Source organism: Pseudorca crassidens, chromosome 17 (genome assembly GCF_039906515.1).
Source record: "Pseudorca crassidens isolate mPseCra1 chromosome 17, mPseCra1.hap1, whole genome shotgun sequence".
Classification (NCBI taxonomy): domain Eukaryota; kingdom Metazoa; phylum Chordata; class Mammalia; order Artiodactyla; family Delphinidae; genus Pseudorca; species Pseudorca crassidens.
The window spans coordinates 65,013,707-65,041,332 of NC_090312.1; the positions used below are offsets into that span (position 1 = coordinate 65,013,707).

At 37.4% G+C, this 27,626-nt stretch overlaps 1 long non-coding RNA gene across 2 annotated transcripts; it reads right to left on the reverse strand.

Annotated features, from left to right (window-relative positions):
- On the reverse strand, positions 1-27,548 carry LOC137210311 (uncharacterized). Of its 2 annotated transcripts, XR_010936452.1 has the most exons (6): positions 27,230-27,548; positions 26,637-26,763; positions 20,622-20,868; positions 10,927-11,050; positions 8,904-9,021; positions 7,895-8,762 (listed from the first exon to the last, which is right to left on the reverse strand). It is a non-coding gene; the product is annotated as an uncharacterized lncRNA (long non-coding RNA). The 2 variants fall into 2 exon arrangements; XR_010936451.1 differs by lacking the exon at positions 7,895-8,762 and adding an exon at positions 1-530 and having other exon boundaries at positions 26,637-27,548.
- Between the last annotated feature and the right edge of the window lie 78 nt (positions 27,549-27,626).

Sequence of the window (27,626 nt, forward strand, 5' to 3'; positions counted from 1 at the left end):
GGAAAGAAGAAGGAAAGAGAGAGAGAAAGAAAGAGAGAAAGAAAATAAAATAGTTATTAAAATAAAAAATATTAAAAAATAAAAAAAATTAAAAAGAAAAAAAGGAAATAAGAGAGCAACCAAATCAAAAAAGAAATCCACCAATGATAACAAGCATTAAAAACTATACTAAAAAAAAAACAAACAAAAAAAAAACAAAAAAAAGGGACAGACAGAACCCTAGGACAAAGAGTAAAAGCAAAGCTATACAGACAAAACCACACAAAGAAGCATACACATACTCACTCACAAAAAGAGAAAAAGGAAAAAAAAAAGTATATATTTTTTGGGAAGTCTGAGGTCTTCTGCCAGCATTCAGTAGGTGTTCTGTAGGAGTTGTTCCACATGTAGATGTATTTCTGACGTATTTGTGGGGAGGAAGGTGATCTCCACGTCTTACTACTCCGCCATCTTGAAGCCCAGCGTAGGAAATGGTTTTTATTTAAAGTTTAGATATGCATTTAATTAACCAGAAGTACGTTTTTCTTTTCCTATGAAGGAAATTGTGGAGAAAGTCAGCAACATACTCATTTAATAAATTACAGCATTGGTGCATTAGAATGGTCTACAAGCCTAGAAAAATATAAAATAATGCTATATAACTTAGTATTTTCACATAAATCATGACAATTGATTCTTACATCAGTCCTCTGAGTGACTAGGAAGGAATTATGAGTCCAAATTTATAGAAGAGAAAACAGGTATAGTTGTTTAATTGCTAGGATGGAGGAGCTACCTGGATAAAGTCACCAAGAATGATGACACTAACAGTGTTGTAAAGGAAGAGAGCAGGGTGAGCACAAAAGCAGAGACCCAGGGAGAGTAGCCAGAAGTAGAAGCCATAACATTTACATTTGTGGCTAATTTTAAGTGCTGCATTCATTACAAAATTATATTTCTTTTTAAAAGTTCTAGTTCATTTAAAAAGCTGACAGATTGAGCTGTCATTCTGCCTGATGTCCAAACATATAACTTCATTTAGATCAGGAAAATCATTTGTATGCTTATTTACAGTTATTTCAGCTGTTGAAAACCTTTTACCTTTTACTTCATAATGTAAAATGAATTTAAAGGTGAATCAAAAATAAATAAGTAAACTCATTCATTCAGCAAATATTTATTGAGTGTTTTTGTTAAACTTGCACCTCTCATGATACAGGTGTCATCACAAGCTCTGCCTTCTGGAACATACCACGGCTACCTAGCTCTATAGTCAGCCCCTGCTCCCCTCCAGTCTCTAGAGCATTAGGCTGTTTAATGTCACTCATAATATTTATCAAATTATCTTTTCTACTTGTTTATATATTCACTTATGTCCCCTGTATGCCATGCACCCCCAACCGGAAGCTCTTTGAAAGCAGGAAGTGTGTCCCTTTTCATGCACGGCACCATGCCCAGTGCCTTGAACAGTGTCTGGTGCTCTAAGTGCTCAATTTATACTTGAGGAAAGAATAAAGATCTAAAAGATCTGCCAAATTGTACATTTCTTATGCAAAACAGTAATTTTGCACACATGATTGCAATTGATTCTCACAAAAATACTATGAAGTGGCTACACTTAGAATATATGTTTAGGAAACATCCTCGTATAATTTCCCAAGCTCATAGCTCATACAACATAAAATCTGTGTTCACAGACTGTAATAATTGTTGAAAGACACCCATGTTCTCAAGATGTCATCAGTACAACACATTTGCCAGATTGAGTTCCATGTACTTTGTTCATTCTATGTTCCAGATGTAGGAGAAAGCACCAAGGCCACACAAATTTCAGCGAAGTTTGAAAGCACTGAGAACTACTAGAAAATCTACCCACTTAGCTCCTCCAATTAGCCCAGCTGTGCACAAATGCTAAGGCATGTTTCTACACACCATAAGGCTACAAACAATTGGTTTCTCTTTGTAAGATAGTATTATTCAACCTAAGAGGGGAAGTCTGTATTTTAAAAAGAACTGATACCCTTAGTTAATTGGATTGTTGATATTTAAGACAGATACAGTTGATGCATATTATGTATTTTAGAATCTGCTTTTTGGTTTCTGATTATAAAAGTGTTGCCAGATTGCTCTGTTTTGTCAAAATACGTTTTATTATCTTCCAGTATACACAGCTAGATCTAATTTCCTAGCTCCACAAAAGGTTAAGACTGTGTGTCTAAGATCTGGCCTGGGAGTGATATGTGTTTATGGGCAAAGACATTAAGAAGCAACTCTAACGGGTAGAACTCGGAGGACTTAAACAAAGGTGGAGCCACAAGATAACAAAAGCCTGGATCCTTGAACAATCACAAAGAGGCACCTCTAGCAAGGCAAACCCTCACCAACTGTGACTTAAACGACATATACATTTCTATTATATTAAGCCAGCGAGATCTTAGGAATATTCTGTTACTTGGCTAATGTTATTTTACATCATATTATTCATGGTAGAAACTTGAAAAATACTGAAATATATTGCCTATTCTTACATATTTATTATTCTAGGTGAATTTCAGAGTTACTCTGCTGGGATTTTAATTAGAATTACAATGGCTATATATGTGAATTAGATTTTTTTCATAGTTTTAATATTGCATATTGTTATCCAGAAAAAAAGGTGTATGTATCCATTTATTCAAATCTCATTCTTCATTTAGCAACTATATATTTCTTGTTACACTTATTCTGAGGTATTTGGCTTGTTACTACTTTTTTATTGTTGGAATTATAATTGGAATATTTTCCCTATATCATTTTCCCATTTATTTTTTATCAAAGCCATTGTATATATTTTGTGACCACATTATTGGATTTCTCTATTCTTTCTAATAGTACTTTTTCTTATTGATTCTCTGAGTTTTTCAAATATATAATCATATTATCTTTAAATAGTGATAATCTTGCCCCTTCTTTTCCGATGTTTATCATCATTATTTCACCCCTTTGTCTAATTTCACTGTCTATAATATTTCCAGAAAAATAGTAAATAATAATAGGAAAACAACACACACCTGACTTATTTCTGACTTCAGGGGGTGTGCTTGCACATGTTTCATCACTAAGAACAATGCTAGAAACTGGTTTGAGATATGCTTATCATTTTATTTAAACAAGTATTCTTCTCTTCCTATTTTATGAAGGGTTTTTCTTCTTTGACCTGTAGTCAATTGTACTAGGAGATTTCATATTGCTAAACAGTCTTGCATTCCTGAAATAAACCCCACTTGATCATGACATATTATTCTTTTAATGTAGTGCTGCATTTTGTTCTCTGGATTTTATTTACTGTCTTTCATTAATATTCATAAGTGAGATGATTTATCATTTTCTTTTCTGTGGTGTCTTTGTCAGATTTTGGAGTCAGTGTCATAGTAGTTTGGGTTTTCTTTTACAAATTGGAATGCTTTATTTTCTATGCCTGAAACAATTTAAATTGCGTAGGAATTACCTGTTCTTAGAAGGTTTGAAAACATTCATCCATGAAATTCTTTGGTATTTTTATAGCCAAGACCCTAATTTAACAATGTAATGAGTTCCTTCCATGATCATTGTTTTGTTTAGTATATCTATATCTCTTGAGTCAATTTTTGTTATTTTCAATTTTTAGAAAACTTAGAAACTTGTTTCTGAATTTTAAGTTAGCTGTGTGTCATATAATATTGACAAGAAAAGGATAAGTTCAATATTTTTTCTATAAGATTTTGTAAAGAAGATATTCCTAAAAGTATGCTTTATGGATGTTAATAGGATAACATAAAAAAGATGGTCCTGGGTCAATATTACTGGGAGAAGCTTTAAAGCAAATATTAACAATTTCTTTTTCTGCAGGACTTCTCAGAGTCTTTAATATTCTTATGTGCATCTTGACTCTTTAATAGGGGCCAGTGTATATAACCAGTTTCATACTTGGCTGTATAATCTCCCCTTTTCTTTCAAGGACCATCAAGGTACTTGTGTGCTCTGGTACACAATTCGGAAAACAGGTCTAAAGAAACCTGAAGAGTAAGGTTATTATTGCAGAAATATTTTCAGGATTGATGAAACTAGGGTGTTCTGGAAGACAATCCCCTCTAGAAAACTCATAAAAGTACAATAAAGGGACTTCCCTGGTGGTGCAGTGGTTGGGAATCCGCCTGCCAATGCAGGGGGCACAGGTTCAAGCCCTGGTCTGGGAAGATACCACATGCTGCGGAGCAACTAAGCCCATGAGCCACAACTACTGAGCCTGCACTCTAGAGCCAGCAAGCCACAACTACTGAGCCTGCGTGCCTAGAGCCCGTGCTCTGAAACAAGAGAAGCCACCGCAATGAGTAGCCCCTGCTCACAGCAACTGGAGAAAGCCCACGCGCAGCAACGAAGACCCAATGCAGCCAAAAATAAATTAATTAATTAATTTTAAAAAATACAATAAAAATGTATAAACTTCAATGCTCAGAAAGACATTTGGTTTTATTTGATTCAAACATTTTTCATGCTCATACCTTTGCTTGTACATCACTCTAAAAAATCCCAAAGACACTAAATATATGTAAAAGATAAAGCTGCAACCATCTGAATATTAAAAACAAACATTCAAACAAGCTTTAGTTTCAGTAACTAGTGACCTTGCACGAGTTTTACTTATATTACCTAAAATATTGCTTATTTAAGCAGGGGTATTTTCTATACAATAGACAGTGACCATTAAAATCTAAGTTGTTTTCCTCCATAATATAGTGCTGTCTCCAACTTACAGATGAAGAAATGTCATATCCTTTCTAAGCAAAGCCTTTGTGCATCTATTCAGAGACCTAATCTTTAGGAACTAACCCATAATGGCATCTGGAAAAGTTTCAAAAGCTGAAGAAAAAAAAGCAAACGCTAATATGTGAATACATCTCATCAATTATAGATGTACATTCAAACAGAACCTGCTGGGAAGCTGATATTTTCTCATTTTCTGAGACCTATGGGCCCCAATTTAAGAGCAATGTTCAAGCAGCCCAGATAACAGAATGGATGGGTAAAGCTTTCCTGGATTTGAAAATTTCAATACAATTCTTAGAAAATTATCATCCCAGGCTTAATTAGAAATAAACAAAAGCACAACTTGAACTCCGTTGCCTTTAATTGTTTGAGGGAATTCAGAGAAATAAAAGGAATCCTTGAGTACAGCTCTTCGAAGTAATCTGCCTCACATGTATGGCTTCTTTTATCATTTAATTAAAGATGTAGCTGCATCAAAACAGTGAGCTTCTACTGAAAATCTACAGAAGCCTAAGAGTTTGGCAGTGGTGTGCTAGATAGAGCTGGCTTGTAGAGTTCACAAGAGCCAAATGTGTGCTTTTCTTCCTAACTGTGTTAGGTAACCTCACGTTGGTAGCTTTAAATTGCCTGTGGTAGGAGAATTTACACCATGGCAATAGGCAAACATTGCAAATCAGGACTTTTTTTCCCCCCAAAGAATAGTTACTAAACATATACCAGCAGATCTCTGATAATTATACAAAACATAACAATAAGTATGAATTATGTTCTGTTTGATAAATCAATTGTATAATAAACCATGAATTCACTCATTCCAAGAGTTCCCCCAAGTTAACATGTGCACATGTTATTAAAGATACTGATTGCAAATTCTACCACAACGATACATATCTTTATTACAATAGATTATACCATTTATCTGTTTCATTATTGTTTATAAAACTTTGAAACACATTCCAATATTTGACATAATTAGCTAAGTCTTTGGTGTGAAAATCAATTTACCAAACTTGAGGACTTACGTAAGTGGTTTGGCTTGTATTTTTCTAGTTATTCTTCTTCTATATGATAATGAATTTGTATATCTCAATGTTTTTCCCTAAGTTTCTCAAAAATCTAGACCACAGACCTTAGACTTCAGTGTTTAGCACAATACCATTTATGTATTTGTTCTAAATGTTTGACTAAGTATTTTCAGGAGCCATAGAAAATGTTTGTGTCAAGAAAATTATTTAAAATTTACAGATTTAAATGTTAGATTTATTCAAGATATTCACCTTTCTATGCACTGACTATAATTATAAATTTCAAAAAGGGAGAGATTTACCCTCAGTGCTGGAATACAATTTCCTTCATGTGAAAATTTTCTTCATGTGAAATGTTCAACTTACTTATTTTACAACATGTTGAAAAACTGATAATCTGGTAAACCTATAAGTATCAAAACGTGTCAAGAAAGATATTGTTATTTTCTGAAATAGTACTTGTTGAAATTATCAATACTTACTTATCTTTCTACACACACACACATACACACACACCTTACTTTTTTAGATCACATAATCTAAAGTTATGAATGTGAAACTCTACATAAAGTAAAAGAAAGAATTCAAATCCTCCAAAAATGAAGGTTAACAAAGCTGATAATTTCTCACGCTTGACCCTGTACTTCCAAGTAGCTGCAGAGAAAGGTGGGTAGAGTTGTATGTGCCTTGGTATTGGAAAAATAAAAACTTTAATTTTTCCAGGGAGACAGTATTTCCCCTTGCTTAAGTCATTTAATAAATTCATCCAATAAATGCTTATTAATAGCCTACTACATGTGAGGCACTACACTGATGCTGAGCATACAGAAATTAAGCAGTCATGGAAGGTGGATATAAAAATCAAATAAGTGGAAATGAATAGAACATGTGCCTTGCTGTAATGGATACAGAACACTGTGGGGCACCAAATGGGTGAGTAATAGATTTAACCTAGACGGGTGATCATGAAAGTCTTCATAGAGATTTTTCCCAGAAAGACTTTAAAATTAAATGTATCTTTGTATGACAGGTATTTCAAGTAGAGAGTGGCACAAGCAAAGGAACAAAAACCCATAACAGCAGGGCACATTCAAGGAACTTCCAGTACTTTCAGTTCTGCTGGAGCATAGAGTTTGGGGAGACGGAGAGAGATTGAAGGTCACGGCGCACAGAGAGTAACAGATAATAGGAGAAGAGAATTGGGGATATTGACAGTGTCTACTCTCAGAGAAAATAAGCCTAAAGCATAGGTGGTAGAGAAGGAAACTAATAGGGAGAGTGAAGAGATTTCTAGGCCCGGAGTTTTCAATGAGTGAGTTAGTAAACTGAGAGACGGTGGTGAGAATGAGATATTATTAGGTAGTCTTTCAGAGGTAGAGGAATTCAAAATTCTTCCAGGCTCAGAGAATTTCTGTGGCGTGGGATGACCACGAAGAAGCAGGAGTGAAAGCAACTGGAAATAAGGAGCTCAAGGAATTGAATGAAAGTCTAAGATCTAGTTTAGAACACCCAACTTAATGGGAGGAACCGAGGTAAAAGGGAACTGGGAAGCCATAGTTTATCTATGTTTCTTTTGATTTTTAACACAGAAATTATTTACTAAATTCTTTAACGTTTCCTCAGAAAAACTTGAATCAGACAAACCCAATTGTTTGTTATTTGCCAAGCACGTTTAGATCCTATTATTATCATCTTTCTGATGAGGAAACTAAGACTTAGCAAAGGTAAGTAAACTAGTAAGAAGCAGAGCTGGAACTAAACCCCATACGAGCTGACAAATCTGCTACTCTTAATATAATAGTGAGCTAATTACTTAACCATTTAGATACGAATAACATCTACCTCACAGAGACAGAATTACAGATTAACAGTAAAGTCTAGAAGTGATTGAGTGTTGTTAACTCCCTTTGCCCCAAAGTCAGGTATTTGTTTATGAATGTGTGTATGGGTTTATGTTTATATATACTCATTTATTGGCTAACTCATTCTAGAAAGAACTTCCTAAGTGTTCAATGAATATGTGTGTTGTATGAGTCTGAACACACTGAACTACAAGGACTGAATTTGATAATGCACAGGCACAGAAATAATTATATTCAGAAGGATAAACTTTCAAAAAGCTTTAATTTGTCTAAAAAAAAAAACTTATAGCACTTTCTCTGTGTGTAGCAATGTTCTAAGCAAATTACTCATTCTTCATTAACTCATTAGTATAATGTAATAAACATAAGCAATATCAAAGAATTGAAAGAATATGAACAATAAGAACCCCTAAATGTTTTTTTAATAAGAATTTTCTCTGATGCTTACCTGGAGTTTTACAGTTGAAAATAAGAGGGATAAAGAGAGAATGTAAAGGTGAGGTTTGCTAATTATTAGTGGATAGGTTTGGATCATGGTGGGCATGAGGGAGGCTTATGGAAAAAGGAGAGTGAACTATGCTGATAACAATTATTCATTATTTGCAATAAGACCTAATAGAGCAAACAATAGCTTAATCAATATCTCCAACTTTTTTTCAATATTCCAAAAGTATAAAATTAGGTTTCAACAATATCTGTTTTCTTTTATTTACTTGTCATTTTAAATCTTCTAAGATTTTTTTCTAATGCAGTGAGCTATGAAGCCATCATTTTTGTCTGTCCAGTACATTCTCCCAACATTGCCCTTAGTAGCAGATGGGTTTCTCTGGACAAAGAGAGTGGACATGTGAGCCATATCTGGCCAATCATGATCCCTCACGTTTTGGGCATTGGTGACTTTCATGGTGGTGCCCATGTGATCCAAGCAGAGGCAATCAGCATCCTGACTGATGTTCAAATGATAGGAATGAGTTTCATTTCATGTTTTCCATTAAGTCAGTAAGCAAGGAACTCGTGATTCTGTGGCTACTTAAGAACATCTTTACCAGCAGCATGGATAAAGCCTGTCACCACTAGGAGGAACTGAGGCCACCAAAGATGGAAGCTGATTCTGGAGATGGAGAAAGTGGAAAGAGAATTGAATGAAACTAAGACAGTTGGGACCCTTAGATCAAGCCATAAGTGCAATCCATTCACTTCTCAAAGGCATGACCAACAACTTTCCAAGTCAGAATTGTTTTTTGGTTCTCACCATTCAGACAGTCATCACTAATACTCCAGACTTGGATCCAAAGAGCTGGTTTCTAATTCCAACTAGTTGGGCAATCTTGGGCAAATCATGTCTTCTCCCTTGGTCTGAGACTCCTTACCTGTAAAATGATGGAAATGAACTTGACCTTAGGTCTTATCTGTCAATCATTCCTGATTCTACAATATAATTAAATTATATAAGATATAATTAAGTTAAAATGACTATTTCCCAAAACACCCTAATTTTGCTCAAAGATCTCTCCTTTTCTAACCATTTCCCGATTCTATCTCTGTATTACTCCTACATAATGGTATCAACAGAGAAGAAAGGGTGTACAAAAGGAAAGTGTAAGCTGTGGTATTTTGCAGGGTTTAATTTTTGACTTGGCACTGTTTTCATGAAAGTATGAACTGTAGGTAAGTTATCTAAATAAAACGTATTGATTCTCTATAGAAACAATCCAAGTACATTTCTTTATGTTTATAACTAAAGTTTATGTTAAAACTTTTATCTAAACATAAAACCACAATAAAGTCCATACCAATTAGATTTGATTCAGAAAAGTTTATTAAACACTTATCCTGATGAAAAAAATAATTTACATATCATCCAAACTGGGTCTCTTTGGGTCTTGTGCTTAGCGCTTCGCTCTGCGCATTAAACTCTCAATAAATGTTTGTTAAATTAAATTAAAGGAGTTGCTTTAACTGCAGCTCACATGCCCTTCCATGATTAATGAATCATCACTAAGTGAGAAATTAATGAGTGTGCTCTCCGCATCAGGAAAAAAAAAAATGTGTTCTGTTTTGGAAAGGGACAAAATTTCACAGCAGGGGAAGGAGAGAGGCAACTCCAGGAATTAACAAGAAAAGAAGCTTGCAATTACAGCTACTGACATGTGGATAGACTCAAAATAGCTGTCGAAATCACTATCTGTGAGCTGTCACACACACTAGCTTCAAATTAATCAAGACTTCACAAATCCCTTCTCCTTACAGTTAGAAAGCAACAAAGGATGGAAGAATCTATCCAGGACAGCTCCAAAGCAGAGACAACTCTGAAGTTCAGATTTCTCACTGCTGCCATGTTTCCAGGCCCTCTGCCCACATTTTTCTTCCTCTTTCCCATAATCAAAGAACCAGAGCACACAGGGAACATCAGACAGTAAAACCAGGCTGAAAAAACCTGAATGAAAAGAGGAGGCAACTAAAGATAGATCCCAAAGTATGAAAAGGGAATAATTCTGATTCCACACTTGGCATGTTAGGGAATTATGGCAAATAGAGAAATCTAAGCAATCAGGCAATTCAAGGCAGGAAGATCCCAGCAGCTAAAGGTGGGACATAATTATTAGTGGGAAGCACATGCAGGCAATAAGAAGTCTGAATAAGTAAGCAAATGGGAAAGGATGCAAAGGCATCCAGAAGTCTGGTATTAGGTAGAATTGGGCAAGATTCAGGGAGAAGAACAAGTCATAGAGAAATTAAGCAGGAAGGAGACAGGGAAAGGTCACATTTTTGTTCAAAGGCTTGACAACACCCCTTATTGCAACTGGGGCACAAGCAAGGGGCAAGGTCTTCCATATGGGATGGCTTGACACTGAGTCAGCAAGTTACTGTCTCAAGGCTCGTTAATATTTCTCAGCTATGAACAGAATTGGTCTTGGGCCTGGACCAGTGGAAAAATGATGAAGACAGTGTGTGTGCCAAGTGTCTATCAGGGAGAGAACATTTCACTAGTGCCATTTCCTTTTTTATTTTCTTCAATTATTTTACTTGGGAGCCAGATGGGGAAAAAATCACATAACTGAAACAGCCACTGTACTTCTGCACCGTATAGCTATTTCCCTCACATTTGACCACTTGGCTTTGTAGCATAGCTTTTCCATTATTTGTTTGGCTGTTACTGATTGCACCAGGCTCTTATGAAATATTAAGTGCTGTGAACAGACACTACATACAGAATTAGTGGCCTTGGAAAATAATGAGTAGACTTAATGAAAGGAATAAATAAGCAAGAGAACCTGGATTTCAGAATCCTGGCAAAGTACCTCCAGGGCCCTCTCCGAGCACTTAAGTATCTCCACATGTATGAAGGAGTCCACTATTCCTTCTCATGAACTCCCTGGATGCTGCCGAGTGTGGTCACTGGAAATGAGAGACTTTGGTTTTCATTCAGAATAACTTGCTGATTACTGGTTAGAAAATTAAACCAGTGACTTCTTTTTCAGTTTTCTATTCCCCAATTTTTCACTAATATCATCTGGCCCTCCTTTCCTTTTAAGTATGATAAAACGCAGTGCTTGATAATTTCCTGTGGAAGACTGGCTTTCCTTGGTATCGGTAACCAACAAACATGCATGGTTGCATTTTTTGGTCAAGGGATGGATGGGGATAGAATATAGCTTTCAGATTTGACATTGACTAACATTGACATTACAATACAATGGCAATTAAATATAATTGTGAAAAATAGAATAATAATCGACTGAGACAAATTCCTCCTACACTTGTCAATTAATTATAGTCTAACAAGTTTCTCCTTTGCTACAAAGTTATATACACCCACAGCAACCTTCACACAGTCAGGGACTTTTTAGTATTGAAAGTTTAAAAATCCATGTGAACTAGTTTTCTTCAATTATAATGGGATTGACTTACTTTTTTGTAGTAAGATACAGTCATCTTAACATTTTTAAAGGTTATAATCTTTATTCTTTCCTGATTAGGATATGATACTCTCATGAGGATTTGATTTGGTTAAAATGATTATGACATATGTTAATTTTATGGCTCTCAATTCTAAAAGTGATGCAGAAATTTAAATCCACAATTTTAAAAAAAATACAGACTTAATATGGGATGAAAGAAAACTTGTTAAATTTTATATCAAAGTAACTGCTAAAAAGAAACTATGAACACATAATATAGGATGTTGTAACAATTAGGGTTCACTCTTGCCAACAGGTTATTTTCTCCATTTATGATTTTAGGTTTTATAACGTAATCATCAGGCCAGTAATAGCTAATCAGATAAGAACCTGCTGTATAAATAAATAAAATAAAATACAAAAATAAAAAAAAGCTAATCAGGGCATAAAATAAAGTTAAAATGTTTTACCAGCCTTACAAACATTTGTGCTGCTAGATTTTTCACTAGTTGAAAGCAACAGCCTATTAGGTAGCTGAATATAGAGTATGTTAGAATTGCACCATATGCTGTTTCAAAGAAACATCTGACTTAGCTAAGAACATGCTTTTGATTTATTAGTTGACTTCTGTGCAGACATATATGTGATTTCTTGATTCCTTTCTTCATGTCACACTTTTGATGCAATCAACCCTCATGTTCTCTTCTATTCTTCAAGTCCTGGGAGAAAATGCAATCAATCACTGAGTAAATGTAGTAGGGTAACAGCCCTTTCTCGAACATGATTTTCCTTTTTTATCCTGCTGTTTTAAAAAATATATTTTTGAAAGAGAAAATAAATGAAGTGATCTAGTGGTAATCTTCCTTTCTGCACATTTTCAAATTTGGGCTGCATCGATTTGTCAATTTTGATATTGGAAATGGATAGAAAGTGATAAAATTCCTCATACTTGTATACTAATTTGTTCCTTAAAAATAAAAACAAACAGTTATAGTTTGTCATATCTTCCAGTGAACTAGAATTCCAAAATAAAAACGAGGTCTGAAAGACCAGACAGGCAAATGATATATGTCTGAGATGTAAGTGACAAGTCCACCACTAACAGCAAAAGAAATGTATTTTATTATGAGTTAATACTTACTAAATACATGCTACATGCAGAGGAGTATTAATGCATTTTACCTGGATTATCACAGGTAAGGTTCCAAATAATCCATAATTCAAATGTTAGCCTTAATCACATTTTGCAGTTAAAGTAACTGAGTCTCAAGACTTAGGTCACTGCCCAAGGTCATAGAGTTAGTAAATTACAGAGCCATGATTCAAACATAGGCCACTTGGCTTCATAGTTTGCAATACTAAGTTATTCTCTCTCTTGTCAACTTTAAAACATGGTAAGTCATCTAGACTCTCTTAGCTTCTGTTTCCTAATCTCTAAAAAGTGAATAATATTATCTACCTCTTCAGACATTTGGGGAAAATAAGTCAATTTGAAAAAAAAAATGTGTGAAGAGCTGAGGGCAGTAAGGCATAGACTTTGATGGACTGAGGAAGCCATAAAGACTTCTCTTCTCAGAAATGACATTTTTGAAGTGATTTGCCTAGATATTCTTTCATATATTTCCTGAATCACCCAATTATTTTAGAATGAGGGCTAGAACCCAGGTGCCCAACCAACCATATTCATTCTCCTACTACCTTGAAATGGAGGCTGATTACGGTCATCGTCGCCAGTCTACATTGCTCTCCAGCACATTCCTGGTGGCTTTCATGTCGTCTCTTGGCTCTCTCATGGGACATAATCTCATGGTGGGTTTTGTGGTTTTTCATAATATATCCACTCCAACGTGCCCACTTCTCTCAAGCATACTTTTTCCCTTCATCCACCATCTTCCAGGCCAACTCAGGCATTTCTAACTTACTGAGAGTTGCCCATTGTTTTTCTAGGTCTCTAAAAGTCACCACAGTAGCACACATGCCCCATGTCTAGAGTCTTTGCTAGGGTGTTAATCCTTATTTCCCAAGAAAGTGCCCCCAAGTTAATAAATTCTTGCTTATTCAGGTTTTCATTCTGGTCCATTGACCAAGCACTCTTAAAAATACAATCTGTAGTTATTGGTCTGGCAGCCAAGAGAGGCAGTGAGGGCTGAATCTGACCAAGGCACCAATTGCCCCGTGGGGAGAGGCTTCTGCAGCATCTTCAGCACAGCTGAAGTGCCAGCTCTTTCTACAGAAGGGAAGGGAGGCCACCTCTGCACATCTAGAGGGTTCAGAAGGGTTGTAGAGTCAATATCCTCAGGAACACCCAGAGAGCCCTCTCCCACTTCTCTGAACTCCTAGTTTTTCCTACTAGGACTCTGACCTTCACATAACAGATCTGCCTTGGATGAGGGTTCAAACATCTCAGCAACTCTCCCAATTAATTCTACTCTCTGCCATTTGACTATACCTGCCCTTTAAATATGCTAAAACCACCCAGGCTCTCTAGTTTTTACACTCAGCAGTTATCCATTTGTTAATGGCAGGCCATCTTTCATCATTCTTCAGCAGGGCCTCATTTCAATATATTGGGTTGGCCAAAAAGTTCGTTTGGGCTTTTCCATAAGATGTTATGGAAAAACCCAAACGAACTTTTTGGCCAACCCAATAGCAGTAGCCAGCCAACTCCACTGTCTTTGTAGGCACAGTAGCCTGTTTTTTGTTTTGTTTTTTTTCTTCCTTGAACAGCTCACTGAACTCAGAAACACTTACTTATGTTTATCAGTGTGTTAAAGGATATGATAAAGGATACAGATGAACAACCAGATGAAAAGATATCCAGAGCGAGGTCTGGGAAGGTCCTGAGCACAGGAGCTTCTGTCTCCATGGAGTTGGCATGACTCACTCTCCCAATATGTAGATGTGTTTACGCACCTGGAAGCTCCCTAAACCCCATACTATTGGGGTTTTATGGAGGTTTCCTCATATAGGCATGAACAATTATTAACTCCATTTCCAGACCCTCTCTCCTCTCTAGAGAATGGGAGTGGGGCTGAAAATTCCAAATTTAATCATGGCTTGGCTTCTCTGGTAACCAGTCCCCATCCAGGAGGCTCATTAGAACAAAAGATACTCCTACCACCCAGGAAATTCCAAGAGTTTCAGGAGCCCTGTGTCAGGAACTGAGGTCAAAGACCAAATATTAGAACAAAAGATGTTCCTAGCACTCTTATCCTCTATGTGTAGGCATGGTGGCCTGTTTTGATCACCTGTGACCACACCTAACTCTCCCAGGCCAAACCCCTTATATCTTTAATATGATATTTGGGATGTTTGGGGTTGACTTGGAAAAGTGGTTTCAGTCCAATCCAGCTTCCATCTCATCTAATGGCCCAAAGTTGGCTTACTTCACAGCCATGTGACCTGTGCAGGGCCCTGCCTTCAAAAGGACTCTGCTATTGCCATCATGAAATTCTCCATAATCTCATATTTGAACTTGTGTTGTTTTTTTTTTTTAAGTGAAGTTCGATGGGATTGGACAATGGAACACACACATGAGCAGAGGAGATATAAGCAAATGCATGTCAGCCTGCACTGTTCCTTACCTCCCAATTCACATGTACTGCTTTGTGTGTCCATGTGTACTGGACTCCAGGAGACCCAGAATAAGTGAAAGTTAAGAGCGATGCAAATCAAGTACACAGTAAGTGTGTTGCTTCTACAACTGAACCCCACGAGGCTATGCTTCCTGTTTGAACCAGAACTGCTTCCAAAAGACAGAAAAACAATGGTGTTACAAGAAACATGAACAACAAAGGAACTTTATCATATCCTTTCTTACACTAGTTCCGGTTATTAATGAACTACTTTACATTGAAAATTATGAGATAGAAAGAATGGAAAAAAACAGGACAACTCACATTCCCTTTTCTTTTCAGTCCTTGCTTACTCATCAGTAAGCCAGAAGGAGAAAGTATTGGTAAAAAGTACATGTCAAGAAGTAAAATAAAAACAACTGAGTTAGTTTTATGCACAGTTTCCACTGTTCTGGTAAGAAAAAAAAAAAAAAAAAAGATATTCAGGTACAAGTTACAAAAAAAGCATCGTGCAACTTTGGTGATTCCACATAAAAGTTAAAAGCTCTTCTATTTGCACTGAAAATAGACATCGCACAATACAAAGATGAGTGGCAAAATTCATGCTAATAATTTCAATTTTTAATTTTTCTTTACTTAGAACGACATTCAATGGCTAATGAAAAATTTCGTGATAAGAGGGTGACCATAAAGGAAGAGAAAAGGCTTTATATTTTACTATCATTAATCCTACTTTTTGAACAAAAGGCCCCACGTTTTCATTTTGGACTGAGTTCTGCAAATTATGTAGCCAGAGCTGGCCACAACCTAGTTCTTCCCATCTCACTCATTTATTGTTGAGTGATTAAGTGAAAAGCAGAATTTGGCTACAGTTGCTCAAGTCCCAGACTGTGGCTCCAGGCCTCAAAATTCAGGGGAGCTGAGGTGCAGGCTGATTTGTGGAGAGAAAGCATATCACAGTAATTAAGAGCACCGATACCAGAGTCGGGAGTCAGCGTGCCTAAGTGCAAATTCTGAACTGTCACCTTTATGATCTGGGACTATTTACTTAATCACTCTATGCCTCATCTTCTTCATCTGTAAAATGCGATTGTGATCATCATAATGCCTACTACATGGTGTTGTTGTGGACATGAAGTGAACCAATACCTGTAAAACACTTAGAATAGTGTCTGGCAAATAGTTGGTACTATATAAATATTAGCCATTAATATTATTTCATCAAATAGAGGGAAATAGTCTACCCTTAATCTGAAATAAAAGCCACCTACACTTTATTAAAGATTAGCATTATTTTAAAAAATTCTGTATGACAACACAGAAATATTTGCCTTCACCAAACACTACTTAAACATACTTGGATATAGTATAAGATTTTGATAAGTGAGCAAGGATCCATCATGATTACCCCCCAAATGAGCACTTTCTGGTCATCTTAAGCTTATGATTAACATGCTCAGACACTGCTTCAGGTAATCAGCTGATAGATAGCCAGACAGCAATAATAGGTACATTATTGCTATATTGTGTTTGAGCTACAATTACTTGGGAATGAGGAGGATGTTATAAAATTGTATTTCCTAAATTACATGTTTATTTGGTAATTCACAAGCCACACAGAAAAAAATTACTCAGGACAAAGCTAGCTGAAACAAATTTGCCTTAATGTATCCTAGAGACTCAGCAATGTTTGGAAGATCCAGGCACACAGATCATACATTATACTGGTGTAACACAACTTGGAAGTTTCAATACTACAGAGGATAGAGTCTGAAGTTAGATAGAACTGGGAAGTAATGCTTGTAATTAAAAAGACCTAAGTTCTCATTTCTCTAAACAGCTATGAAATGCTTCTGTGTTCCAAATCCCTTTGAAAGCACATGACTGTAAGAAGGAAATAAGGACCCAACCTCAATAATTAAAAATACCACTGCAACGTTTATCTTTAAAGAAAGCTTTGCATGTTGGGAAAAGAAAGATTTCAACCTGCTTCTAAGTATAATAATCTTTAACAAAGTATTCACAAAATTATTTTATTAGAAAACCAAAGCATACATTTTTCCTTTTTAGTTAATTCTATTCTGTAAAATTTCCTGGGGTTTTTGACTCTTTCACTCCTGTTCATATTTTTGCTTCTTTATGGTTTTTCTCCTCTCCTAGTACTCAAGATGCCTAAGGGCAAGTGCTTTCTCATAAGTGTTTGTATCCTTCCGAAGTGTAATATATGTAATATACCATCACATATGCAGTAAAAATCTCGTGTCATTGTCATTGGATTAGTGAAACTTAGTAGGATTTTACTAACGATAAGCATACTTTTAAAATGATGGAATTTGAAAGGAGTAAATATAGAAATCATAGATTTTATATTGTCTTTCTGTTATGATGGCTGAGAAGAACACCTTGAAATTATTAAATCTAAGTTGACTATTATAAAACAAAGCACTTAGAGATGGTATAGCAAGAGCAAGCCTTACATTCATTCTGGGCTACTTTTCTCTTCAGAAGTTCTTGGAATCAAAGTGGGTAAACCGAAGCCTCTACAATTCTGGATAATGTTGAAGCCCAGCTAAGCAGCACTAACCTTTGATATTCATTTGCCCTGGTGTTTGGGTCTAATCCAAAGTATCTACAGGCATGTGGCAATTTACTCATAGAACTGTAGAAATTTAGAACTAAAAGAGTTCTCAAAATTTATCTAAGCCATACTCTTCAAAGTCACATGACCTACTGAGGCCCTCAAGAATTCTGCCATTTGTCTAGGAGCACTCAACTCTATATATGGTGGACATAAGTGATCAAGTCTCCTTAATGCTAAGCTCAGGTCTTGTAAGTTTATAGCATCACCTTTATCCAACTTTCAGGGAATTTCCATGACCCAGAAATAATCAGCAGCAATGTTTCTTACTAGATCCTTCTAAAATGAGTCGCAGCAGGAGCAACGCACTAATCAGGAAACTCAGGAAGAATGGGGACTTCTGGATGCTTTCCAGGCTGTTGAGAAATTATGTGAAATTCCAGTGCACCTATATACACCTTTACTCTACTCCCTACACTTCTGAGGGATACGAGAATACTGGCTGCAGACCAGTCCCGAACTTCTGATGTAATGAGTAAATAGCTCTTGTTCGGAACAGCTTGTCATGGTTTCAGAGGCTTCTTTCTGAAGAAATTTCCTGCCTCTAAGACTGACAGCAGTGCTCTAAGTTGAGAGTTGTGGGCTCGGGATGGACGCTGAGGATGATAAGGTTAAAGGTGCCAGGGTAAATTACTGCCATATATTTTTTCTCTTTTCCTCACTGACTACCTCTGTTATGGCAGTAAGATATACAGCACAAATACTTAAATACATGCAGAAAGGAGAGAGATTTTACAAGGAAATGACTTCAAGCTTATTCCTCTAGCACTGGTATAGAATCTATCTGCCCTAGAGGTGGAGGGAGTATCAGCTCCTAAATTATGAGACCAGAATCAACCAGAAGAAGAGCCAAATTTAGCCTCCCTTATGGATGTAATTATGTTACTGCAGAAAACCTGCAGACATAGAAAAGGCGGCTTGAAAAATATATATGGAGACCCAAGTGTTTAAGTATAGCATTGAGTTGAAACTGCAGTCATGAAAACTTGGCCTTCAGAATCCAAATCCATTAAAACCAAAAGGAATCAAGGAATCTTTGAGGACATGTCAAACAGATGAGAGAATAAGAAACCGAGCCTCATGACAGTTAAGAGACCTTCCAAAGGTCACACAACTGTCAGGCAAACCAGAGTCAGGCCTCGGTAGGTATTTCATATTTGTAATTGCTTGCTTAATACTGTTGTGAAACAGAAGTTCAACCCCTACATTTGAGAATCAAAATGTACACTGCTTGAATCTATGGACTGGAGAGTTTTGAGACATGTCAAGGACACGAGAAAGGCTACAGGAAAGGGGATTACATATTTTCCTTTTGTCATTATTCAATGAGCTCTCCATTCCTCCATGGCCATTGTTTTTGGCTAGGTATGAGCTGTGGAAACATTTTTCCTGGATTCATCTATTCCCTGGAAAGGAAATTCAGTCTGGCTTAAGAGAAAAAGTTCCTCTCCAAGTAATGATAAATTGTCTAAATTGAAAGCTCACACCATAAACAAATTTGAACAGTACAGACATCTTACAAAATTAAATTTCCATCTAGTGCACTTGAATGATGTTTTGAGAAAAATAGAGGATAATATTTTAAGCCCTGCTTCATATGACTCCCTTCCATGGTACTGTTTTTAAGGTCCACTCCCAGGTAACTGAAAACACAATCATAATGTTTTTTTGTTCTTTATTTCTATAGGCTCTATTTTTAGTGAAATACTTAATGTGCTTTGAGTATAACCACTAATAGTATTGTTTTTACAAGGAAATAAAAAGGCCTACAAATTTTGATACTCTTGCAGTTTTACCGAACCTAAATATAAACTGAACACGTCTTTGAATGTGTTAAGAAATTTAACCACACAAAATGTTCTCCGTGTAGTTCTATTTTTCTTTTGCACTTCACTGGAACTAAATTTTGTATTTCCACACAATCCATACAATCAGATTCTGTTTCAGATTCACTGGAATATTACCTCTCTAACAGTTCCATTCTATAGTTTAAACTAAGAGGCAGGTGATTGAAACTACTATCAAAACACTCAAGAATCGATTTTTTTCTTAAAAAATATTCATAATCTTTTTACATAACTATAACCAGGCTCCAAATTACCTTTCTAATTTTATCTCCCACTATTACTCATCCTGCCCAGCTCTAGACGGTGTGACATAGTGTTTTCTCATCTGTGTCTCATGCTTTTCCACCTCTTTTGCTCAGATTCCTTCCTCTAAGAGCCATGCACCTAAATCCTACCCAGCCTCCGAGAGTCAGATCGGATGCCTTCCTGGCACCCTGGCATTTCCTAGTACCCCAGATCAGGATTAATTTCATCTAGCTGTGAACTCTTGGAGCCCTACCCTTTCTTCCAGCTGCACCCATCACCTTTGCCTTATAACATGGATCCTTAGGGAACAATTTACTATAGTTGTTAAGAGGAAAAACTCTAGAGTCACACAAACTGGGTTCAAATCTTGCCAGTATGTTGTTAGTCAACTGGAGATCTTGGGCATGTCCTTTATTTAACCTCTCTTAGCTCCAATTCTATTACTTATAAAATGGAGATAATTATAATACCTATCTTATAGAGTTGTTGTAATAATCTAAGATAATGTATATGTAAAATAATTTGAAAGGTGCCTCATAGCCTAGTAAGTGCCCAGTAAATTAAGCTACTACCAGTATTCTTATTATATTATCATTGTTTGCAGTGGAAAGAGCTTTCACTAATAAGTGAGAGAACTACAAACTTGCCTTAACATTCCAAGTGTTTTTTTTGTTCGTCATCTGTACTGAAAACAGTATTAGCTATCTATTGCTGCATAATAAATTACCCCCAAACTTAATGGCTTTAAAAAATATTTATTACCTCATAATTCTATGGATCAGGAATCTGGGTGAGGTTTAACAGTGTCCTCTGGCTCAGGATCTCTCAGAAGGCTGCAGTCAAGGTGTTCACTGGGGCTGAAGGCATCTCAAGGCTCAACTAGAGAAGGGTCCACTTCTAAGTTCATGTTCTGGTCCTTGGTAGGACTCAGTTCCTAACAAGCTACTGGACTGAGGGTCTTGGTTCCTTTCTGGCTGTTGGCTGGAAGCTGCCCTCAGTTCCTTGGCCTCTGTACAGGGCAATATAACATATCACAATTTTATTCATCAAAACAAGCTAGAAAAAGTGAAACAGAGATAGCGTGAGCAAGAGGGAAGTCACAGGTCTTCTATAACCTAATTCCGAGATGATATCCTATCACTAGTGTCCTACTGCATTCCTTGGGAGTGTCACCAGATCCAGCCCACACTCAAAGGGACAAGATTATACAAGGGCATGAATATTATGTGGTGGGGGTCACTGAGGGCCTCTCTAGGCTGCCTACCACTCCTTATAAAGTTATTGTGGGAATTAAATGGAGCTAATGTATCTGAAATCCATTGTAGAGTGCTTAGCCCATAGCAGCTATTCAACTTGATTCTCCCTTCCTCACTAGAGTAAAAGTTCTTGAAAACAAGGACATTGCTCAGTGACCCCTGCAGTACCTTAGCACCCTGTGAAGAAGACATGGCTCTTACCAACCACTGGAAGAATAGATGATAAATGATACTGACAAAACTGTTCACAATTTAGTTAATATTGTCTCCATTTTCAGAAAGTATAGCCCACGTACCTCTCATTCATCAGGGATTTTTTTTTTTTTTTTTTTTTTGGCTGCATTGGGTCTTCGTTGTTGTATGCGGTTTTTCTCTAGTTGCGGTGAGCGAGGGCTACTCTTTGTTGCAGTGTGCAGGCTTCTCATTGCAGTGGCTTCTTTTGTTGAGGAGCACGGGCTCTAGGCGCGCGGGCTTCAGTAGCTGCAGCACATGGGCTCAGTAGTTGCGGCATGTGGGCCCTAGAGCATGTGGGCTTCAGTAGTTGCAGCATGTGGGCTCAGTAGTTGCAGCTCTAGGGCACACAGGCTTCAGTAGTTGTGGCTCGTGGACTCTAGAGTGCAGGCTCAGTAGTTGTGGCACATAGGCTTAGTTGCTCTTCCTGGACCAGGGATCGAACCCATGTCCCCTGCATTGGCAGGTGGATTCCCAATCACTGCACCACCAGGGTAGTCCCAGGGATTCATTCACAGTACAAGAGTGTGGTAGGCAGAATAATGGTCCCACAAAGATGCCCTTACCCGAACCCCCAGAACCTGTGAATAAGTTACATGGCAAAAGGGACTTCAAAGATGTAATTAAGGATCTTGAGATGGGAGATTGTCCTAGATAATGGAGGTGGATCTAATTTTATCACAAGAATACTTAAAATCAGAGAACCTTCCCTGTCTGTAGTCAGAGAAAGAGATATCACTGCAGATTAGTTAGAGAGCTACAACATTGCTGGCTTTGAAGATGGAGAAAGGCGTCCATGAGCCAGAGAGTGTGGACACCTCTTAGAATCTAGAAAAGACAAGAAAATGGATTCTGCCCTAGTGTCTCCTGAAAGGAATACAGCTCTGCTGACAACTTAACCTTACCTTGGTCAAATCAATGATGGACTACTGATCAATAGAACCGTGAGATGATACATTCATGTTGTTTCAAGCCATATGTTTGTAGTCATATGTTACATTTAGCAGGTAACAGAAAAATAATACATAGAGAAAATATGTCAGTTACTCAGGAGAGGGATCATACACAAATACTCTCTAAATGTTTAATGAATATATCATTCTATAACAAGATATTAAACATCATTGAAAGCTAAAAAATCGCTAGTTAGATATAACAATTACAAAACACTGGGCTATTTATTGTTTTTATCACTGTATTATAAGGACATTAGCTATTATCAAAAGTAATAAGAACATAAACTATTGTGTTTTAACTTAACCAACACTTATAGAATATTTGCTATGTGGTAGACACTACTATAGACACTTCATAAACACAAGCTCACCTGGCTCTATTAACCCTAAGTGATAGTTACTATTATCATCCCTGTTTTAAAGACAAAGAACAGACTCAAGGTTCAGAGTGCACAGGTAGTAAGTGGCAGAGCCAAAATTCAAAGCCAAACACTCTGTCTCCAGAGTCCATGCTCTTAACTACCAGTTATGCTTCTTCTAAAATCAGAACCTTATATATTCCCAATAAATTGCTTTGGATACATTTGGGGATTTAAGCAGCGTTTTTTCCATTGTATGTATTTGGGGTTATTTTTCCCTATTCATTCATTCAACAATTACTAAGCACCTCCTATTTCTTGGGCACAGAAGAAAAGAGAAATAAAACAACAAGCTTCCCCTTAAAGCGTCCACAGCTCAGTGACAAGAGACAGAGATGTAAATAGGCAATGATGAGATAGTATAATAAATTCATGCAAGCAAAAGCATCTCTTATTCCCTATCAATGAGTCATGATTTAGAAGGAAAGACGAGTGCTTAAATAAGCATAACTTGAATGCAACAGTGGAAGCACCTAACTGGTGTTAAGAGACATAAGGAAAGGAATAATATTTGCAGGAACTGGTGTCAGGGGGAGACAATGAAGGGTTTGAAGAAGAGTAACAATGTGTGAAGTTTTGTACTTTAGAAAGATTATTCTGGTGAACAGGGAGGAGAGTAAGCTTGAAGGGTGATAAGGAGGCCACAAATTTGTTAGGAAATAAAATGCAGAGAACATGAGGGTTTGAATTAAGGCAATGGCAGCAAAGATTATTAGAAGAGGGTAAGGTTTGTAGTAGTATTAGAAGGCGTTATGGCCAGAGACCCAGCATCTGCCATGTTTCCCTCCAAGAATAATAATAGCAAAAGAGAACAGTGAGAAGTTAGAAATGGTGGATGTGTAAATACTAGGCAGAGGAATGGCAGCAGAGGGTATTTGGAGCTTGTGTCCTGGTGCCTTTCTAAGGAATTTGGATGTTACCCTGGGGCAACTAGAGTCTGGACAAAGTATTTAAAGTGTTCGATCAGGTAGCACTAGAAAGTAACACCACCAGAAAGACAGAGGAGAGGCTGCAGTGGAGAGAAATTAGAAGCTGGGAAAGGAGACAGCATTGTGGTGTTTTAAAAGGGAAAATTTAGGGCTTCCCTGGTGGCACAGTGGTTAAGAATCTCCCTGCCAGTGCAGGGGACACGGGTTTGAGCCTTTGTCCCGGAAGATCCCACATGCCACAGAGCAACTAAGCCCATGTGCCACAACTACTGAGCCTGCGCTCTAGAGCCCACGAGCCACAACTACTGAGCCCACGTGCCACAACTACTGAAGCCCACGCACCTAGAGCCCATGCTCCACAACAACAGAAGCCACTGCAATGAGAAGTCCACGCACCGCAACAAAGAGTAGCCCCCACTCGCCGCAACTAGAGAAAAGCTCACGTGCAGCAGCGAAGACCCAACACAGCCAAAAATAAAATAAATAAAATAAATAAATAAAATTTTATAAAAAGGAAAAATTTAACTTTCAGTTTTTATTTCATAAAGAGACTGAATTTACAAAAGGAAACATTCCTTTTTCACGATAAACTGTTTTTAAAAGTTGAATTGTCACCAATAATTATAGCTAGCAACAGCTCACGTGGAGGCCCTTTTCCAGTACTTCACATATAGTGCCTCATTGAATCCTCAAGTGTTGTCATGAATTCAGTTAATAATTCAGTTACCTAACCAGGGAGGTTAGGTAACTTGTCCAGGTCGTCCAGTAACTGGTAAAAGGTAGAATATAAATCCACACATTGTGATGCCAGAGCCTAAACTCATAGTCACTATATCACTAAAGCATGTTTAGTAAATCCAGACGTTCACAAATTTCTACAATGTTGTGGTTCAGAGCGTGCAGAGGCCCTGGAATCAGACCATGTAGATTCAAATCCTCATTCTACCACTTAATAGCTGTGAGAAGTTACTTCCCCACTCTATACCTGTTTCCCTCTCTGTAAGTGGGGATAAAAACAGTACTTGTCTCCTAGGGCATTTCTAAGGACTAAGAGTAAATGCAGAAAAAGGGGTTAGAATAGCGCCTGGAACATATTATACATATGATAAAATTTACCTGTTATTATAAACATTATTATTCCATCCTAAAGTACTGAGAGTACTGATAAGAAATGATGGATATACTGCATGGACCCAAGTATGATCTGTGGTAGGTAGAATAACCTCCCCTAAAAATGTCCATGCACTAATCCCTGGAACCCATGAATATGTTACTTCACTACGGCAAAAGGGACTTGAAGGATGTGATTAAGTTTACGGACCTTGACGTGGAGAGATTATCCTAGATTATCTAGGTAGGCTCAACTTAACCAGAGTCTTAAAAAACTGAAATTAGAGAGATGAAACAACAGAAGAAAAGGTAAGAGAAATCAGAAGGATGAGAGGATCTCAACCTACCATTGTTGGCTTTGAAGAGGGCCACAACCTAAGGAATGTGAGTGGCTTCTGGAAGCTGAGAACATCTCTCAGCCGACAGCTGGCAAGGAACCAGGGACTTCAATACTACCATAGCAAGGAACTGAATCTGGTCAACAATCTGAATAAACAAAAAACCTAATCCTTCCCTAGACCCTCTAGAAAGGAACACAGACCCGGGGACACCTTGATTTTAGCCCAGGGAGACCCGAGCTGGACTTCCAACTACAGAAATGTAAGATAACGTACTGGTGTTGTTTTGAGCCACTAACTTTGTGGTAATTTGTTACAGCAGCAGTAGTAAACTAACATAAGATTTATGTTTACCTTTTTCCTAAAAGACTCAAATATATTGATTTAAGAACTCTGTAATATGCTAAAATAAATTTAAGTTTTTAAAGTCAGCAATTTTAAACTATGTTGGGGCATAAATCAATGTTGCCTTTCCATTTCTATTATTAAATTCCTTAGAACCTAAAAGTTGCTGAAAGGCTAAAAGAAGGTATCATAAACAAGATGCTATTGTAATTTTTTCATCTTTTCTTTCTTTTTAAAGGTGAATAGTCTAATTTAATTTTTTCTTGAGTTCTCATAATTAACAGATGAATTAAGTATACTTTGATATTTTTACTAATATACTTTAAGCCCATAGTCAAGTCCTAATAAGACTCTTCATTAAAATGTCAGCAGGAATATATAAATTCTGGGTTTAAAACAATGTGTTGAATTTACAGAGGTAAAGCACTTACTCAATGGCAAAATACACTATGCCTTGGTTATTATGTACTTTTTCACTGTCTCTGAATTGATAACCACTATAGCTCCAAGAGAGTAAGGGCCGTGTCTGAGTGCTAACCTTTACATCAACACTGCTTAGCAATACCCCTGGCCCCCGGCAGGCTTTTATTAAATAAATGAATGAAAAAAAAATATTTTTAAAGCAAATATACAAAACTGGAAACAAAGCTTCCCTGAAACCTCAGCTTACTAGCTCATTGGAAAACTAAAAACGTTCACTATATCTAGAGATTAAATGGCAAAACCCAGAACCTATGTGAAACATTTTCAATAGAAATTTTAAATGTTCTACACGTTTTGCCCTCTTAATCAGATTCCTTAAACATAATTCAAATTTCTCAACAGTTTGGTATCGTTTTTATTATCAATGGATATCGTGACGTTCACGTGACATACATAAGGCTCCATGAATTAGAAACTGCTTTCTAAAAATGTCCCCTATGTTAGTCTTTTTTTTGGTCCCTTTTTCTCCCTTTCATAAAAATTAAGTGAAGCACAGTACAGATGTAGGTCCACCTGAGAAGTACAATATGGTTGCCTTCCTTCACAACTGCTACATGAAAGACTTGGTCTTCTTCAAAGAGCTAGAACAGCCCTATCCAATATAAGTGTAACGGGAGTCACATATGTAATTTTAAAATTTCCAAAACATTCTCATGTTGATATGTAACCAATATAACAAATGAACAGTTCCCATTCTTTGCTTTTCATACCTTATTTTAGTAATCCAGTGTGCATTTTACACTTAGAGCAGATCTCAATCTGGCCTACCCACACTTCAGGTGGCTAGTGGCTACTAGCTGGCCGACTCGAGCTCTGCAGAAACCTCTCCTTCTGTACCTAAGGGAACAACACACCCTTTCAGCTTGGAGCTCCTACTCTATATCACTTGTACTCTTGGTTCCCATAGTGGGAATTTCATTATTTGGAGAAACCATCACCATCATCCTCCTAGGCCTGACCTGAGAACTCCTTAATGTATGGAAGACAAGAAAATTCCAGCTATCTGTGGTGTTAACTGTGTATCTTTCAGGTAAAAATGAATTTGAACAGTATTAGACTTCACTGAGAAATGTTCTTTTATCTTATCTATAATGTTTTAAATTCTGAATAACAAGTGTTCCACGGGATAATTAAAAAAAAAAAAACCCGAAGCTTTCTTGCATCACTGCTTCTACAGGATGAGCTCTCCAATGTCTATCAATACAGCTATTGTAGGACTGATTGCTCCTGGCGAGAAGGCGGGGCCAGGGGAGACGAGCTCAAACGTTTTTAAGACCTACTGTGTGCAGGAAACTTTACGCACCTGACTTCACTCAAACCAGCCCGACAGTGCCATCCATGAGTAAGCAGTGGCGATTCTCAACGCCGACTACACATAATTGCCTGGTGAACGCTCAAAAAATACCTTCCGTCGGGCCCCAGTCCTAGAAATCCCCCCTCACTTCCCTAGAACTGGGCAACCTGGCTGTCGGTGTTTCTAAGAGCTCTGGGGTGAGTCACACCGACCCTGCGGCCGGGAGCTCACGGCCCCCAGTGCTGCGAGCGCGTCCAGCTCGCCCGGTTGGGCCTCCCGAGCCGCGGTTTTGCAGGGTGGATGGCCGACTAGACGGGGCCACCTGCCTCCCTGAGCCTGCAGAGGCCAACAAGCCCCGCCCCCCACCCCCACCCCTACCCCTAAGGCAGCGCCGCGCCGCAAAACT